We start from the raw sequence: 16,942 nt of genomic DNA, 5'->3' as shown, positions 1-16,942 counted from the left end.
TGATGATGCTCATGACTAGAATGGAAGGTTTCTGTAAAATGTGCAGGGTGAAAGCCAGTAACGATGACATGCCTAATGTGATGATAAACTTGCTAACACGCAGAAGAAATTCCCAATGCTGAGCATAGTGCTTAGACAAATACTGGGTTGCAATAAATGTTTCAAGTACTGGGTAACCTGGTTTGAAATAACACAGGCAAGTACCTGGGCCATTCTTTTGACAAAATGTGTCATAATTATAGGGTTATTGCATACCAAAAGAAATATTTTTATGTTTATGAACTTGAAATGCACATCCAGTATGACAGATGTGGTATGTCATTAGGAAGTGCAGTATCAAAAACAATGTCCATGAAAGGAGACATGAGACTAGTGCGGAGCTCAAGGAAAAAGCTGGAAGGGAATGTGAGGCAGAGAAGGACTCAGAGGGTCCTAGCCAGTGACCTCTGCCCTCATCTGAGAGGTGAATGTGCGTCTTTGCTGAAATACGTGGAACCAACAACTGTGCTCTTCCCTGGTATTCGTGTTTCCTAAGACTCAGGAAAACCTGACTTTGACTTTTCAGTATTTCATATTTTTACTGAGTTTTTGTGCATTTCGTTTAATACATCGTAATCAAATTTGGAACCCCTCCTCCAGTGACTCGATTTCTGTATTAGAAGTATTATTTTCAGAGGTTTCCCATCACTACAAGTAGTTGGCATTCCTCAGTGTGGACTTCAAAATGACTGAGGACACAGGACCACTCAAAGACAAATTTGGGCTCAGGATGGCAGAGGAAGAACAGAACGAGGCCTACCAGAATTGCTGTAGGCAGATTGCCATCCTCACAGATATCCCCAAGCCTCTTTCCAAAGAGACAGCCTGTGATGGGGGCTGGTGAGTGTGGGCGCTCACTGCGGGTGCGAGAGCCTCTCCGAAAGATTCGATTTATCAAAGAGTATATTCTGTTGACTCCTCTCTCTGATGCTGTGAATAAAGGAGATCATTACATGCAGTCATTTAACTCACTTAAATTTATCAGACAGTTTTCACTTTATAGGGTGCCTTTTGTAAAAACGTGGAGACAGAAGATCACTCAATTGGAGTCTACTATTTCCCATAGCTAATATATTTTTCCACAGACTTGTACAGTGACTCAATCTAGAGGCCTGATGTAATTCAACTCTTCCAGTGATTAGAGCATCATTTCATGAGCATATCCCTTTTCGAAAGCTTTACATATTAGAGCTCAAATCGAGCAGAATTCTGTAATTATCAACTTTCTTATTATGTCTCTGCCTAATTTGGTTTTGTTTTATAATTCTTTTAAAACTTTTTATTCATTATCTTTACTTTACGTGTATGAGCGTACTGCCTGCATGGATATAAGTGCACCGTTGTCCTGCAGAGCCCAAGGAGGTCAGGACACGGTTTCAGGTCCCCTTGGGCTGGAGCTGCAGACAGTTGTTAGTTGCAATGCGGCTGCTGGAAAACGAATACGGGCCCTCTGCTAGATCAGCAGCGCCCTCAGAAGCCAGAGATTAAGAAGAAATAGAAGGTGCCACCATTGTTGGGGGAGTTCGGCGAGCCTGGAGGTGGCGCCTCTGGAGACACTGTGTCCCTGCAGGCTGTGGCTGGGCCAAGAGAAGTTGGAGGTGGACCTGCCTGCAACTCTCAACCCCGCTGAAGAATCTCCCAAGTGAGGAGAAGATGAGACGGAAGAAGCTGTGGAACCCAAACCTAAGGGGCAGACCTTTGAAGTGGCTGAGGATGGAACTGTTCCAACTCCCTGAGTTTGGCAGCAAAGCAGCCACCAGAGACAGACAAGAAAAATGAAAAGTGGAAGAAAAATAAGAAGAAATCAAAGTCAGATGCTAAAGCAGTGCAAAATGGCTCACGCCATGACGGAAGGAAGTTGACAAGGAGCCTGGGAAACTACATTAGTCACAGTGAGAAACGACGTGGAAACGTGAGAAAGTGCTGAGTCTCGTTCATTGGATTCCCCTATCCCTGGGATAGAAAATACCATCACGGTTACCACCAAGCAACTTCCAGCTGCATCGTCTCCTGTTGGTTCCAAGAAGAATGGAGGTGATTCCCATCTAAATGTACAAGTTAGCAACTATAATCTGGAAAAGGAGGCTCTACACTTCCGATTTCTTCAGAATGGAATGGAAATTTTACTGTTAATGGAGGAGGCGCGAATGAAAAGCCTGGAAACAATCCTCACAGATCAGGTCAGGTGGGAGCCATCACCTTGGACAGACACTGGTGATGTGAATGGAAAACCTGGGGAGGGAACTGGAGTGATCACTCACTATTTTCTGGCATTGGGTCTACTGCTGAACCAGTTTCTTCAGATGATCAGTGGGACAGTTGCCACAATCAACTATAGCTATGATGAACAGTCTGGGTTAAACAGGCTGTCTTCTGCTGACTCCAGCTCTGAATGCAGTGCACCAGCAGAAGAGTGGGGGAATTGGGTAGATGAAGAAAGAGCTTCACCAATTCCTAATGATCAAAAAGGTTTCAGATGATGGTAAAGAGAAAGGAGAAGGAGTCTTCTGCTGACTCCAGCTCTGAATACAATGCACCAGCAGAAGAATGGGGGAATTGGGTAGATGAAGAAAGAGCTTCACCAATACCCAATGATTGAAAGGTTTCAGATGATGGCAAAGAGAAAGGAGAGGGAGCTCTTCCAACTGGGAAACGAAAAAGAAAAAGAAGAAGCCAGGTGGAGAAGAATTAGAAAAGGACATTAGAGAAGAGCTTCCAGTGAGTACCTCTGAAGCCTGTCCAAAGCAGAAAAAATCTTTTTCCTTGAAGACCATAAGGACTACTGATCCAGCTGAAGCCCCTGTCAAAAGTAACCAGCCTGTCAAGACCCTTCCACCTGCTATTTCTATTGAGCCATCTTTACCTTATCAAAAACTGATTCTGACAAGAGCTCTTCCCAAGTGCACTGATGCTACAAGACACAGATAAATCCAATTCAAACACTAAAATAATGGTGTGTGTCCATCACAGACCAAGTCTGAAACTAACTGGGAATCTTCCAAAAATATAAAAAAGAAGAAAAAAGCCAGACGGGAAGCACGAATCTTTTTTGTCCTGAATTGGACATGTTTTTCAAATACTGTGTTGAAGATTATGCTGCTCATGCAATAACTTGTGAACATGTAAAGACTTTTATGTAAATTTAAACCAAATTTTAAACCAAAACTGTGAACACAACCACCATAAAATAGACTCAAAGGAGAGTCAGTGTATGAAATTAAGAAAGAATACATACTACAGTGCTAGAAGACACTTGGGAGAGTCCTTTCAATGGAACAAGATTGATCTTAATTTAAGAACATTATCCTGGTTTTACACAGTGCCATTTACAGGAGATTGTGCCCTAGCCCATCTGCAACAGAGGAAGAGTGGATTCTAATTAGAGAGGGCTGCTATAAAGTAGTAGGTGACTCCTTGGATCTTAGGCACAAACTCGTGCCATTTAAATGTTTTATGCTTAAATCAAAGTGCTTTGAACAAATGCATAATCTGCCATATCTTACATATTTGTTGGTAGCAACTTGTATTAAAATCATAAAAAAGTATGCTGCCATAACTATACATTTAAACAGCCCACACGAATTCAAAGAAGCAACTATTGGTCTAGGAAATTAAAAGATCTGTAGAGACCAGGTAGGAATGGACATCAGATCTTTCAGATTTCACTAGGGCGTAATGTTTTTGGTGCATACTGTCCGCTCTTCCTGTCTGAAGAACATCACTGTGCCTTGTAAGTTTGGTCAGCAATGGAGATGGGACTGAGATGGGCACATCCTGATGGGAGGAAAGGGACTCACGGTTCTGCTGATGACTTCTGGTTGAGTCCCTGGGCTTCAGAGTGAACCGTCCTGGGGCATAGGGACACTGCTGCTCCAGGACCAACTTTCGAAGGTCTAGGTGAGAGGTCAAATCACTGGCACCAAGAGGTGTGAAGGCATCATTTCGTAGGCCAGTCATTTGGATGACAAATAGATTCTCGTGCCCTAAATGGAGAAAATTCAAATATAGACTAATGTTAATACTGAAGATAATAGAGCTCAAACCGAACTCTTTGTGAGCATGTAGAGACACTGGTGTGAGCGAGAATTCTCCTAGGATTTCTGGAACAGAGAAGACAGTGTATCCACAGAACAAAAGAATTGTTCATTAGGGAGACTCTGGTCAAGAAGAATTTTAAAATACAGAGGATACAGAGGACAAATCAGTGGCCTTCTTTGGAACGCACAGACCACAAAACGTTATCTGGTGGATCATTGGCTACACTTCCTTTCGACACACTCTGCCGTCTTCTGTTTCGCACTGACATTCCATCGAGCCTTCTAGCCCTATATTCATCATCCCTAAGATTTGTCATAAAAGAAAGATACCAATTTCAATGTGGTTTATCTCGATAATGCTAAATTGGTCTGATCAGTCTTTCCCACACATGGCACCTGGAGGTTTAGAGAGAGAGTTCATTTCCCTCTGTCAGGTCTGAGGCCAGGCTTCTCAGTAGGACTGGAGTGGTCTTCTTTGGCGTCCCTGCACGGCTTTTCCTCTGACACTGAACCAGGGGAAGCTGCAGGGCACTGCAAAGACAGAGGAAACCAGCAAAACGGGGTTTGTGGGAAACAAGACCAGCCCCGGACGTATCTGCGGTTATAGTCTAGATTTCGGTTTATTCTTTCACAATTCAGTTATGACCTCTACACAAATTCTAAGACCCTGTACTCTGCAAATAAATGGATTTCCCTTTCTCAAGGAACTAAGTGAAATCGCCCTTTCTTCCCCTTTTCGCTTATCACTGCTATAACCTGGAGAACCCTTGATTTTTCTTCCCATTTGGTAGAGATGCAATGCTTCTGTCTGCATATTTGTGTATATATGTATATATATATATATATACACATACACATACACATATATATGTATATGAAGCAAAAATCAAAGATGAGAACAAGAAATTGTAAAGGGGACATGAAAGGAGGTGGAGGAGGCAGGAAGGGTGGAAACTGCAAATATAATACGCATATATGAAACTCTCAAAAAACAACAACATAGACACTTCCTGCTTCTATCTGCTTTCTCCTGCACTTGATTTACGGCTCTCCAAATTTTACAGTGCTGTCGATAATACAAAAACCATAATGTCACAGGTGATTTCCCACATTCTTCTAGGCTGAGGTGGAAACGTAGAAAGCTTAAGGCCAGCCTGACTACGTCCCAACATCTCATCTCAAACCATCCCCAAAGCATCATCAGCTGAGTGTGCGCATGTTGTCCTCAGCTGTGCCCTGGGTCCAGATGACAGAATAGTCCCTCTATTCTAAGACTAAGATTGAACATTTCCTAAGAAATCTTAGAATGCCAGTTTCCCATCATTTGCCATCTGTCTGATTGTGACCAAAAGTCCTCAAAGATTTGTTGCCAGAATCAGGAAATGGGGAAATCCAAAAAAACAGAGACACTGTTCCACAGGTTCCCTCACTTTAGTGTCAGTGCAGGGTCACTGCTGATCCACATCCATCCTTGTCCAAATGGTTTTTTTCAGTCCACCACAGTGAAGACAACTGAGAACCAATAACTGATTCTTGGAGCTGAATTATTCTGACAAAGAATTAATAACAGGCATAGCCTATTCATCAAAACCTTTAGCAACAATTATACAAAATACAACAGTTAGGAAATATTTAAGCCCATCCACTCTGTAACCCCCCACCACCACTCCCTGCCCCAGGACTAAGCCATGAACATGCTGTATTCACTCTGGATCAGCCTGGAGAGTTAGCTAGATTTTAACAATCAGAATGTGAATACCTGTGTTTTGTTTTGCACTGAGAGAAGGCCCAGCCATCACTTAGTCCTGCTTTAGATTTCTGTCCTTACCTAGGCGTGGAAATGGAGCTTCTTTCTCACTAGAAGAAAACCACTGTTGATATTGTTCCTCAGCATTCTGGGAGACAAAGAACAAATAAATGAAAATAATTTTAAAATAAGCATTGTAAATTATCTTTCACAGCAGACACCTGAAGATACATTTCCTCTCCATCTCCATGTTTCTAGAACTGAAAACAGAAACTGTTGTTCTAAAAGGTGGCCATGATTTTGAGTTATCAATGTTGGCATCATAACTGCAACTGCTGTCCCCTTCTCTGGCTCAGCAGTGACCCCAATGTTCTGCCTTCTCCTTTCTCAGGAGCATAGACTTGTGGAGTCTCAATGCAGTCATCCTGTCATTGTCTTGTGACACTCTAGAAATCACTGTATTTCTTGTATCTGGGGAAGAAAACTTCATCTAAAGATCCTCCATACCCATTTCCTATACCTTTAAAAAGACAAAGATTTACCTTCAATATTCCTGTCCAGACAACTTATTCACACACACACACACACACACACACACACACACACACACACACACACACTCACCCCATAACTATCTTCCCTGAGCAAGGTAACACTTGAAAGGCATCGGAACCTCAGCAATGAATTTTCACAATGAGACAGAATTTTATATAAGACCCTATGCTATGGAAGTGGGGTTTTCTGACCGTATCGACACCATATGAGATTTCAGCCCTTGCACTTTCCTCATTTCTGTTTGGAATTCTTATCTTTATCCTCAAATATGCCATGTCTACTATCAAAAGTTTCAAACATTTGCAGTCCCATCACATTCAAAGGGAGACAGACTGAAAAGCAAAACAGGATGAACGTTGTGTGAAAAAAAAAAGCACCTAAGATTCATGGTCTGTATGTCTCAGTGTGTGAAGCTGTGTGTTGGAAAGCCTGCGGAACTGAGTGTAGTCCTTGTACCCAAATAATGGATGATGGAGAGAACTGACTCTACTAAGGTTTCTGATGACCTGCACACATAACCGTGGCATGCGTTCACATTCACTTACCATGCTCTCCCACACCAATGTACACTCATTCTTATGGTAAATAAATAATAATTCATCCATGCATCATGTATCACATCCTCAGGACCAGTATCCTGGGAATAGCTCCCTAGTCACATTTTCTACTGCTAAAATGCATATCAACATAATTCTTTCAAAAATCCTAAGATGGAGGCTGTATCCTGAGGGATGATACGAATAAATAAATAAAAGGAAATAAATGAATAAAAGGAAAGTCGAAAGAAGATAAAGAGAGAATGTCAAAAAGAAGTTGGGATTTCAATAAATAATTTTGTATACTATTCATAATGTGTGCACATGCATACATACATTGCATGTATGAGCATGCATATAAAACATACAAATCATAATGCATGTTCTTACATGCACTCTAGAAGTTCAGACTGATTTCAATAATTCGTCACTTTAGAAGCATGAAATTTACCATGAGAATGAAGGAACACTGCCCATATGTAGACCATCGTAGTATGTTAACTGGCTTTACTTCTTGAAATGAGGGTGACAAAACCTGCCTTTGAGACATACAATAGTTACATGTCTTGCGTAATATTTTTACACACAGAGAGACCACAAAAATTCTGACATCTTACTCAAAGGAGCTGACGCTGCACTTACCGGTGTTCCTAGCAACGGTCGTATCTTCTCGATAATGTCATTCACAGTTTCCTGATTTGTTGATGTTACTGTGAGAGACTAAAAGATAGAGAAAAATATTACTACTGCATTTTACAAACTCCCATGACTTAACAGTTATTGTTTAGTTGTTGCCTGCATTCTACAACGAAAGTCTGTTTGGGTTACTAATCAACTACAGCAAACACAAGGCACAGTCTTGAACTTTTTTCCTTTTGTGTATATAACATTAAAGGGGTAATGAAGAAGCGGACCACAGGGGTTTGAGAGATGGCTCAGAAAGTAGAGACGATGGTTACCCAAACTTATAATCTGAGTTTGGGTCTGACAACTTGCACTTCTTCCAAGGCCCAACTTGCTTGTCTCTGACATCCACATGCACACTATAGTATGTGTGAGTGCTCTGCATGCATATGAACACACAGGGACACACACACACACAGGAATGCAAACAATTTTTCTTTAAAAATGATAGGGCCATGGAATTAGAGCTGGCACAGGAGCTGACGTTTCATACACAGAAACTGCTTGCACAATGGGAGGGAGGCTGTAGAAGGAGAGAGATGGAGGCTTTCCTTCTCTTTTCATGTGGTGTTTATAGAATGGATGTGTTTCTCTGCTTGTCACAGGTTCTGGTACATATAATCTGTATTGATTAAACACGATGTTGAATCATGTACTAATATATGATACTGGTCCTGTTAGCGTAATCACAGCTTAATTCAAAAACATGCTGAAGTGAGGAATTCTCTGTTTCTGGCTTCATGATTATGTTTCCCTTGTTGAATTTTATTGACACGATGAATCTACAAATCCAGAATGAAGATGTTCATAAAGCTCCATTGGTAACTCAGCCAATAATTAAGATACAATTTAGTAGGAGCTTCCTACTGTACCTCACTGTCAGAAACTGGCCCACAGAAATAGGACACAATTTATGGAGGAGAAGCTGAACATGACAGGATTCTGAGCTGATACCTCTGATATCAGAATTCCAGAACATTACCACAGACTATGACGAGAAATGGACAAGAATGGTTATTACTCAGATGGTTTACAATATCAGATGCATCTGCAAAAGGAGAAGGAGCTTCTGATAAAAAGCACTTAGAGAAGACAGTAGCAGGAATCCCTCCACACAATACTCCTAACAAACATAAAATGCTAACTGGAAACCTTTTCATAAATTTCATAATTTATATTTACATTCATTAATTTCACATGTGCTATATATAGCATAATATTTATGAATCTAAGACAAATTGAACTTTGAAGATGTCAGCTGATGTCTATCAGAAATCTGAACATAAGCATCTGGCACAACTGCAACTGAGCAGGGAGAGGCTAGAGAACATGTCACTACACGACGGTCTGCTCTTGTCCCTATGGGATCACATCTGGAACGGGAAGACAGGTGAGGGCCTCCTCATGGATTCCCTTTGGGACAGAAAAGGTTTTACTCTTTGTCTTCCAATACTATGTGTTAAAAACGAGAGTTGCTGTGCAAAGCAAAAATGCCATAACACATTTAAATATCTTGTTCAGAATCAATGTCTGGTTACTGTGCTACAACTGTAGAAACTAAGGATTAGGCAATTTCAGTACTGCATGGTCTTATTTTCCTCAATAGCATTTAAACTAATCTAACACAAGCTGATCTGGAAGTGTGATTCCAACCAGCTCAAATAAATTCTGATGTTCTTTCAGAAGGAAAATCCCTCAGTCCTGTCAATCTGACTTCACACATAGGTACAATACAGGTATGGATCCCGGAACTGGACACTGCTGCAGTATTCGGTAACTGTGGAATTTAAATACTCAGTTTAAATTTTATCCTGGATCTCAATGTGTCTCTGTGATCAAGCCATTTTGTAGCACATGTGTGTGTGGCTCTGGATTTAATCCTCAGCACCATGCACATGCATAAGGGAACACACACACACACACACACACACACACCAGAAAACACATAATCCAATGTTAATGTTTGAGAACTTGATAACTGAATAGCAGTTATATAAGAGGATGTTCTTGTGGTCAGGAGCTACATAAGCACTTAAGGATAAAGAGCATATCAGATCACCCAGAGTAGCTGTGCACGTATGTAGAAAAAGAGACTTAGTTACACAAAAAGGAAAACATATCACAAAGAAAACAGGGAAGCTGAACACTGCTAGAGAGGACGTCATTGGTTGGATTCTTTTGCACACTGTAGCATATTTTTCTTTATAACGAAAAATATTTTAAATTATTAAAATGTCGCATCACAAAGTTGCAACAAATAGTCAAGATATACCTGCCTGAGAAAATGACTTTATAAAATCACCACCTTCAATTTATGGTCACTGATATGAAGCGTGTTTCTAAGCCTAGGACTGCAGTCAGCAAGCTTACACTTGGCTTCACATGAACTAGAACACACATTTCTTACACAAGGAATAGACACATGCATGATGATGAAGTTTTCTAAGCAGCAATATCTGAGGTTCAATCTCCCACTCTCCTTCTCCCTCAATCCCTTCTCTGCTCCCCTCCTCATCCTCACACCTCCCAGGCTTCCCCTCCCACTGCCTGGTGCTTTGCTCCCTCAGTCAGTGTCTTGCAGTGTCATGTTTTGTCTGGTGGACACATACTGTGTTCCAGCACAGGATGTCCTCTGTGAGGATCTCCACCTCGACACTCTTCTTGTCTTGTGTCTCCTTCTTTTGATCAATACATCTAATCAAATAAATAATAATACAAACAGTGTAAAATGAAGTGGCTTATTTTCACATTGATAAAGGTTGTCAACATTTTAAATGCAAATTGATTCTTTCAACATCATCAATTCTGTGTCTGAACAAAGGAAAGAATGTCTTGGAGGAGCATGACATGTTACTCTTGGTTTAGAGAACTGAGAAGCAGACCCAGCCCTCAAAGCATGGGTCAAGGATGAAAGGCAGCAGCAGCTTTAAGTACTGCACAGCTTGATATTGCATCGATAGTAATTCAGTATAAGGTTTGAGACTAGGTTGGAAAGGACTAAATAAGGAAAGGGACAGCTCACAACCCCTCAAAAATACACAAAATATATGTTAATTAGAGAAATTATAGTAATTGCCAGGGAATTTCTAACCAAGAAGATATTTAACACTAATGTAACAATTTCTATATAAAAAGGGGTAGGGTAGGCTAGGCCATTGGATTGAAGGCTGCCGTTAATAATTTCAAATTAATACTTGCAAAATACCTTTGAGAACAGAATGCCATTTTCTCTTTTTGTTTGAAGATCTGTAATGTAAAAGTGAGGGTAAATACAATTATATTAAATTTTTCACAATAGCTTAAAAACTGCTTTCATGACCAAAGTTTTAGAAGGCCATGGCTGTCAATGTAAATACAGGTGTTAAGTAATATCCTCCCGATAACTAGATTTCTGGCAGACCTCCTCTCTTTAAAGGTGACCTTACAGTGATGGAAGAAGACTCTAGTGTGGAAACTGGTTGAATGCAGCGTTGGGTGCAAACCATCTAATCTCAGCCAAGTGCAGCAGCTGTCTAAACTTTGGTTTCACTATAGATAAGATGGTTAATTCAGTCTCATATTGTTCTTTCAGACTGAAATGCTATGCAACTAAATGAATACAGTTATTCATATCAAATCGTACATAAATGCAAAATATGGATATTCAATTAGATGAGAAAAGATAATCTCATTTAGAGACATACAAAACACTCTTATGACTGCACGTGAACTGCAGATTTAACAGCATAATAGTTCCTAGAATATTTAATTTTCATGACTGTTTCTCTACTCAAGAATAAATTGCCTTCTCCTTTATTTCTATTTAGTCTCTTAGCTACATCACCATGTCAGTGAATACATTATTTAAAGGGTTATAGGATAGATTTATTGCTTACTACATTTTCTAAGAGAGTGTTTTCGAATACATGCAGCCCCAAAATAATAGACAATGATGACGTCTGGTAACTCAAAACCACTGTGAATGGAACAATTGCACTTCAGGGGTTCCACGCACTGAAAAATAATCCTTAAATGCCAGCCTAAGAATGCACTGAAAACTTCCCTGCACCCAACAAAACTGACACTGTTTCAGACTATTAAAAGACACCATGTTGTTTGCAGAACCCAGACCTGATCATCTGGAGCAGAGACATGCAGGCATATGAGCATTTTGTATATAAAGCACTATTGATTTCAGACATTATTTGGGAGTACAAGAGGAAGTTTACAAACCTAACTGTCCTACTCAGTGCTACTGAAAAGATGCATACATAGACAGTGTCAAAACTTAACACCTGATGACTTTGGATAACGACACTGGAAAGGGGCCAGAGCCGTGCTCTCAATTTCTTTCCACAGAACCTAGAGATCCACTTTCATCACAAGGCACATCAGGAGCCTCCCTGAAACAGCAGGGATCAACAATTAACAGACCCCAGTACTACCCCCGTTGATCCATTTAGACATATTTTCATGTAGGATCTCTCTGGGGGTTGGGGTGATACACAAAAGTGACAATTCAGTGAGTTAAAACTTTAGTTGACTTTTTACACTCAGACTAAAACAGGTATTTATTGTTCGAATGCTCTGAGAAAAAGTCTATACATTCAGATTTTCAGTCTGTGCTGGATAAGGTCAAGCTGACTGTGTCCTACCACAGGCAGTGTATGTCAACACAGGGAAAAGCTTTGAGTCTTACCGAAAGGTGGCTATGAAGTTCTCCATGGGCCAGCCCAAGAAAATGGATTTCCGGTAATGATTGGGACCCATCAAGTCTGTAACCACGGATCCATCAATCCACAGGGAAATCAGTGGGATGACGTATTTTATCTTACGGGTTAGGTTATACCTAAAAGTGAGTCAAACAAGACCTCTGTTAGTTTGGTTTTAAATGAGGGACCACTGTTCACATGGTAAAGCACCGTTCATCCTCCTCCAAACAGAGCAGGCCTCACTCACCTGTTCTTTCCTAGACACAACTCAGGCCATGGGTAGGTGGACTACAACTATGCTTGTGCTGAAGGAAGCGAATCCACAGAGGCACTCAAATTTTAAATGGGTACTAAGAGCTCTAGGCAGTCTGTCCTAATGTTGTGAGTTAACTATTCAGTATTGATTTTACTTTGCATTTGAGAGATACTGCTTTAAAAATAAACTACTTATGAAGAAAGTAAAACGCATTTGGAAAAGTGTCCCTCTATTTGAATAAAGTACTCAGATGCTGTGCTTTCTTAAAGCAAAACAATAAAGTCATTCAAAAGTGCTGTGCACATTATGTTCTGTATTACCTGGTACCTGACATTTGATAAGAATATTTTAAAATATTCTATGAACATCATTTCATTTAATCATCAAATAGCATCAGGAATTCTTTATTTGCCCCACTGGTAACTGAGTAAACTTTTGAAATGGTAGGTAGCCCAAAGCAAACGGACAGGATAGGAAATCAGGCAGACTAATAGCCAAACCCAGCTCAGACCCACTGGGTCCCAATGCCTCCTTATCTACCTTCTAATGCCACAGCCTAGGAGCATTACTCTCTGAATGAACTCCCTCATAGTCCACACTTGGCACCTTTTTTTCCATGGCCATCAGCTTTTCAATGGGTATGGTGATTTTACTTTGGGATCAGAGGATAATTTTACTATATACTTATGAATCAATCTACCGGTAAATAGGGAAAATATACCCTAGTAAAATTTATACACAGGTTCATGCTACTAGGTTCCCCTTTGTGACTGCTCCCACTTAATAACCAAGGTCCTTTTGGTGACAGTAGCTTAAGCCTCTTAAAAGGTGATATTACAGACAAGATCACCAAATCCAGATGCCTCTATTCATAATTTTAAAATCACATGTATATATGTGTATGTGTGTGCACATGTACCACATACACAATTGTCAGTGGAAGCTTGAAAAGTGTATCTGATTCCCTGGAACTATAGATACAGGCAGTTGCAAGGTGCCTGATGTGGGTGCTGGGAATTGAGCTTGCATCCTCTGGAAGATCAGCAAGCTCTCTAAACCACTGAGTCAATTCTCCCATTCTACTTCTATTGATTCTTAATGTTGTCATCAACAGGATCACAGGGCAGGTTGTGACCTGTTCTAATTATTGTTGAATGAATAAGACATCAAAATATTTTCAAAAACAAAGGAAGTATTTCCCTTTGACCCATAGGGACTGGGCACTACAAATTCCTTGATCATTTGGAGGCTGCAAAGTACGTACCACCCATTCTACTTCTATTGATTCTTAATGTTGTCATCAACAGGATCACAGGGCAGGTTGTGACCTGTTCTAATTATTGTTGAATGAATAAGACATCAAAATATTTTCAAAAACAAAGGAAGTATTTCCCTTTGACCCATAGGGATGGGGCACTACAAATTCCTTGATAATTTGGAGACTGCAAAGTACGTACCGACTACAAACACTAAAAGAACAAACAGTCAATGGTCAACAGGGGAGAATTTTATGCAAAATTTGAAGTGATAGGATGCTAATCCTAGAAGCCCAATTCCCATTTTAAGACTTCACTGGGCAATAGCTTCAAACCTAATAAAACAGATGAGTTCATTTCAGAAGCTGTACAGAGAACAGATTCGAGTTCTGAGACTGACAGACCCTAACAGACAGGAAAAGGAGAAAGCAGCAAATACATCTCCAACTATCTGAGAAGAGAAATGCCAGTAGTTGAGAGTGTCACACATACTGTGCTATTAGCTATGCCAAATGCTGCAAGGCCAAGGCATATGAATTCTCAGAATTGCCCAGTGGGGTAGCAATGTGGAGGTCATTATTAACCAGGAGAGAAACAATCTGTGTGCAATGATGGACTGCTGTGTAAAAGACAGTGATAAGCAGAATGACCCAAACACTCTCACACCTTGATGCCTTCAACTAAGACTATGTCAGATGATACAGAGAGCAGGCAGAAGTCCCTCACATTAGGACCCTGAAACCCAAAACCCAGGGGACCCACTCTAACTACCTGACACCCAAACAATGTGAATGCTGTACCCAGATTAGAGCCAGAGACTGTCACTCTGGGGGAATTCAGAGAGATTAGAAGAATGACTGACTTAAACTGCCCTTGCTTGGAAGGCCTGGGAAAGAACCATCGTAGAAGAGGGGCTGGAAGATTGTAAGAGGCAGGGGTGGTGTGTGAGCATAAGGAAAAGAGGCTGTCAGGCCACTGGAAACTTGCAGCAATGCTGACAGGATGCACAGACACATGCAGACTCAATCAGACAAAAATCCAGCATAGAGTGGGGGAAACGGGCAGCAGGCCCCAACCCTAGGCAAGGAGCTACTGGCAAATGCTTACTGTGAGGTGAGGAAGGGTAGCTCTTCCTTAAGGGCGTGACTCTACATAGGCTGACTAGACTCCAGTAGATGAACTTGCACCAAGGGACACCTGGATGGATTTGCTTGACTGGATGGGACTTATCATATATGACAGAATACTTGAGATCTAGTGGCGGGGCGGTCTGGGAAGCAGGGATGTGGGGGGATTCTAAATTTAATTAAGATGAATTGTGCGAAATGCACAAAAATTCAGTAAAAATGTTAAAAGTAGAAAAGAAGAAAAACAAGACTAGAGCACCTCTGAGCAAACCTCACGGCCCACGTGACCAGAATTATGGGAACTGTGGAGGGTTCTGAAATGACTAAGGTTCATTAAAAAGAGAAGTGGCATCCTCAGTCCATGGAGAAGTCATCACAACTCACTGTTGGCAGAAATGAAGATTTAAAAGTTGATTTGGTTGACCCGAAAACTGAAGTCTGCATCATTGGCTGAGGCCGGCTGTCCCTCTGAGAGGCCTGTGGTGCATTTGCCGAGCCTGAAGCAGAGAGAAGACGGAGGTCTCCTGAGAACTTGGCAGGAGCAGCTAGAAAAGGCCAAAGGGACCCTCAAGAACACAGACGAGATCGTCCGCAAGCTCACTGAGCACGATCCGAATGATGTGTGCCGTGGATTCTCAGACACTGGAGGAGGAACCCCAACAAATAGAGAGGTCTTGAAAGGGGCAGTCAGTAGGCCGGGCAGGGAGCAATAGACAAGAAGAGAATCATCCCAGGAAAGTGACCCAGAGGATGACGATATGAAAAAGCCAGCACTACAGTCTTCGGTTGTAGCTGCCTCCAATGAACGCGCACGCAGAGATCTTATCCAGGATCAAAATATGATGGAAAGGGAAAGGAAGGAACTCACGAATATGTGGCTTGTTGATGTGCACCCTAAACATTTAAGCAAGAATCTACAGTTGCTACTGAAAGGGAAAAGAGGTGCCAAGAAGTTGAGCAAAAACGCGAAATTCAGGCAGAACAAGAGAGAAACCGTGTGGCTGATAAGAGACACCTGTGTGCAGAGATGGCGAACCTCTACTTTTGGAACAGAAGGTTGAGCTTTGGCAGCTGCAAGAAAAATGGAATAATGCCGAGATAATGAAGTATATAAGAACTAAGACAAAGCCCCATTTGTTCTATGCTCCTGGAGGAATGGGCCCATCCACCCAAAAGCTGGTAGAAGATTCACAGAGAAAAATGAACTCTTTATTTGAAGTTACATGCATCGAATTTGCAGCACAAATAAATAAAATAGAGGCTAAGCCTAGAAGACAATCGATGAAGGAAAAAGAGCACCAGGTGGTGTGAATGAAGAACAAGAAGTGGGTAAGGTGGTTCAGCGACAGCAAGAGTGGAGGAGACAGGTCATCAGCAGAATGATGTAGAAATAGAGGAGGCAGAAGAGGCAGGAAGTAGGTGTAGTTCATAGTGATGCAGGGAAAGGACAGGAGGGCCAGGAACAGAAACAGGAGACAGAGTTGAAGGTGGAGGAGGACACCAAGGAAACAGAGAGTGAGAAGCAGCAGGATCGCAAGGCAAAAGTAGTGATGGATGTGTTAGAGATGTTTGAAAATGTCAAAAATGTAATTGTTGGCGAGAAGTAATGGCAACCAATCAAGTTGAAAGTATAGAACCTTTAGAAAAAGAAACTAGTGAAGAATTGGAGCCAGTGATGGAATTTATACTCTTACTTATACAGAAATTGGAAAAGTATGACAGAAGGAGAAAATTATTCAACACAAGTGAACCAGAAGGGGATGGTCGGTGAGTCACTCATCCCGTCCAGCTGCAAAAGATGCTGAAGGTAAGAGAACAGTTCAGTCTACTGTGACACAAAGAAAAAGCTAAGTGTATGGCTACACGGTATTCCCAAGACTTCATGAAGATCAAGGAATGAGAATATTCAATAACTCAAAGACCTTGGGACACTGAATGCCTTGATCATAGATTCCTCCAGTCTGTGAAATGTATGCATGCATGGACATATGTATACTGGTTTTAAAGAAATACT

The 16,942-nt window shown here is 41.2% G+C and overlaps 2 pseudogenes; both read left to right on the top strand.

The window, feature by feature from the left end:
- The first annotated feature begins 975 nt into the window (after positions 1-975).
- On the top strand, positions 976-2,519 carry LOC103731461 (annotated as a pseudogene).
- Positions 2,520-13,953: 11,434 nt separating this feature from the next.
- Positions 13,954-16,695, top strand: LOC103731460 (annotated as a pseudogene).
- The last annotated feature ends 247 nt before the right edge of the window (positions 16,696-16,942 follow it).

Source organism: Nannospalax galili, unplaced genomic scaffold (genome assembly GCF_000622305.1).
Source record: "Nannospalax galili isolate Female #2095 unplaced genomic scaffold, S.galili_v1.0 scaffold3894, whole genome shotgun sequence".
Classification (NCBI taxonomy): Eukaryota; Metazoa; Chordata; class Mammalia; order Rodentia; family Spalacidae; genus Nannospalax; species Nannospalax galili.
Note: the sequence above shows the minus strand (reverse complement) of the source record. Positions and strands in the feature narration are given on the sequence as shown.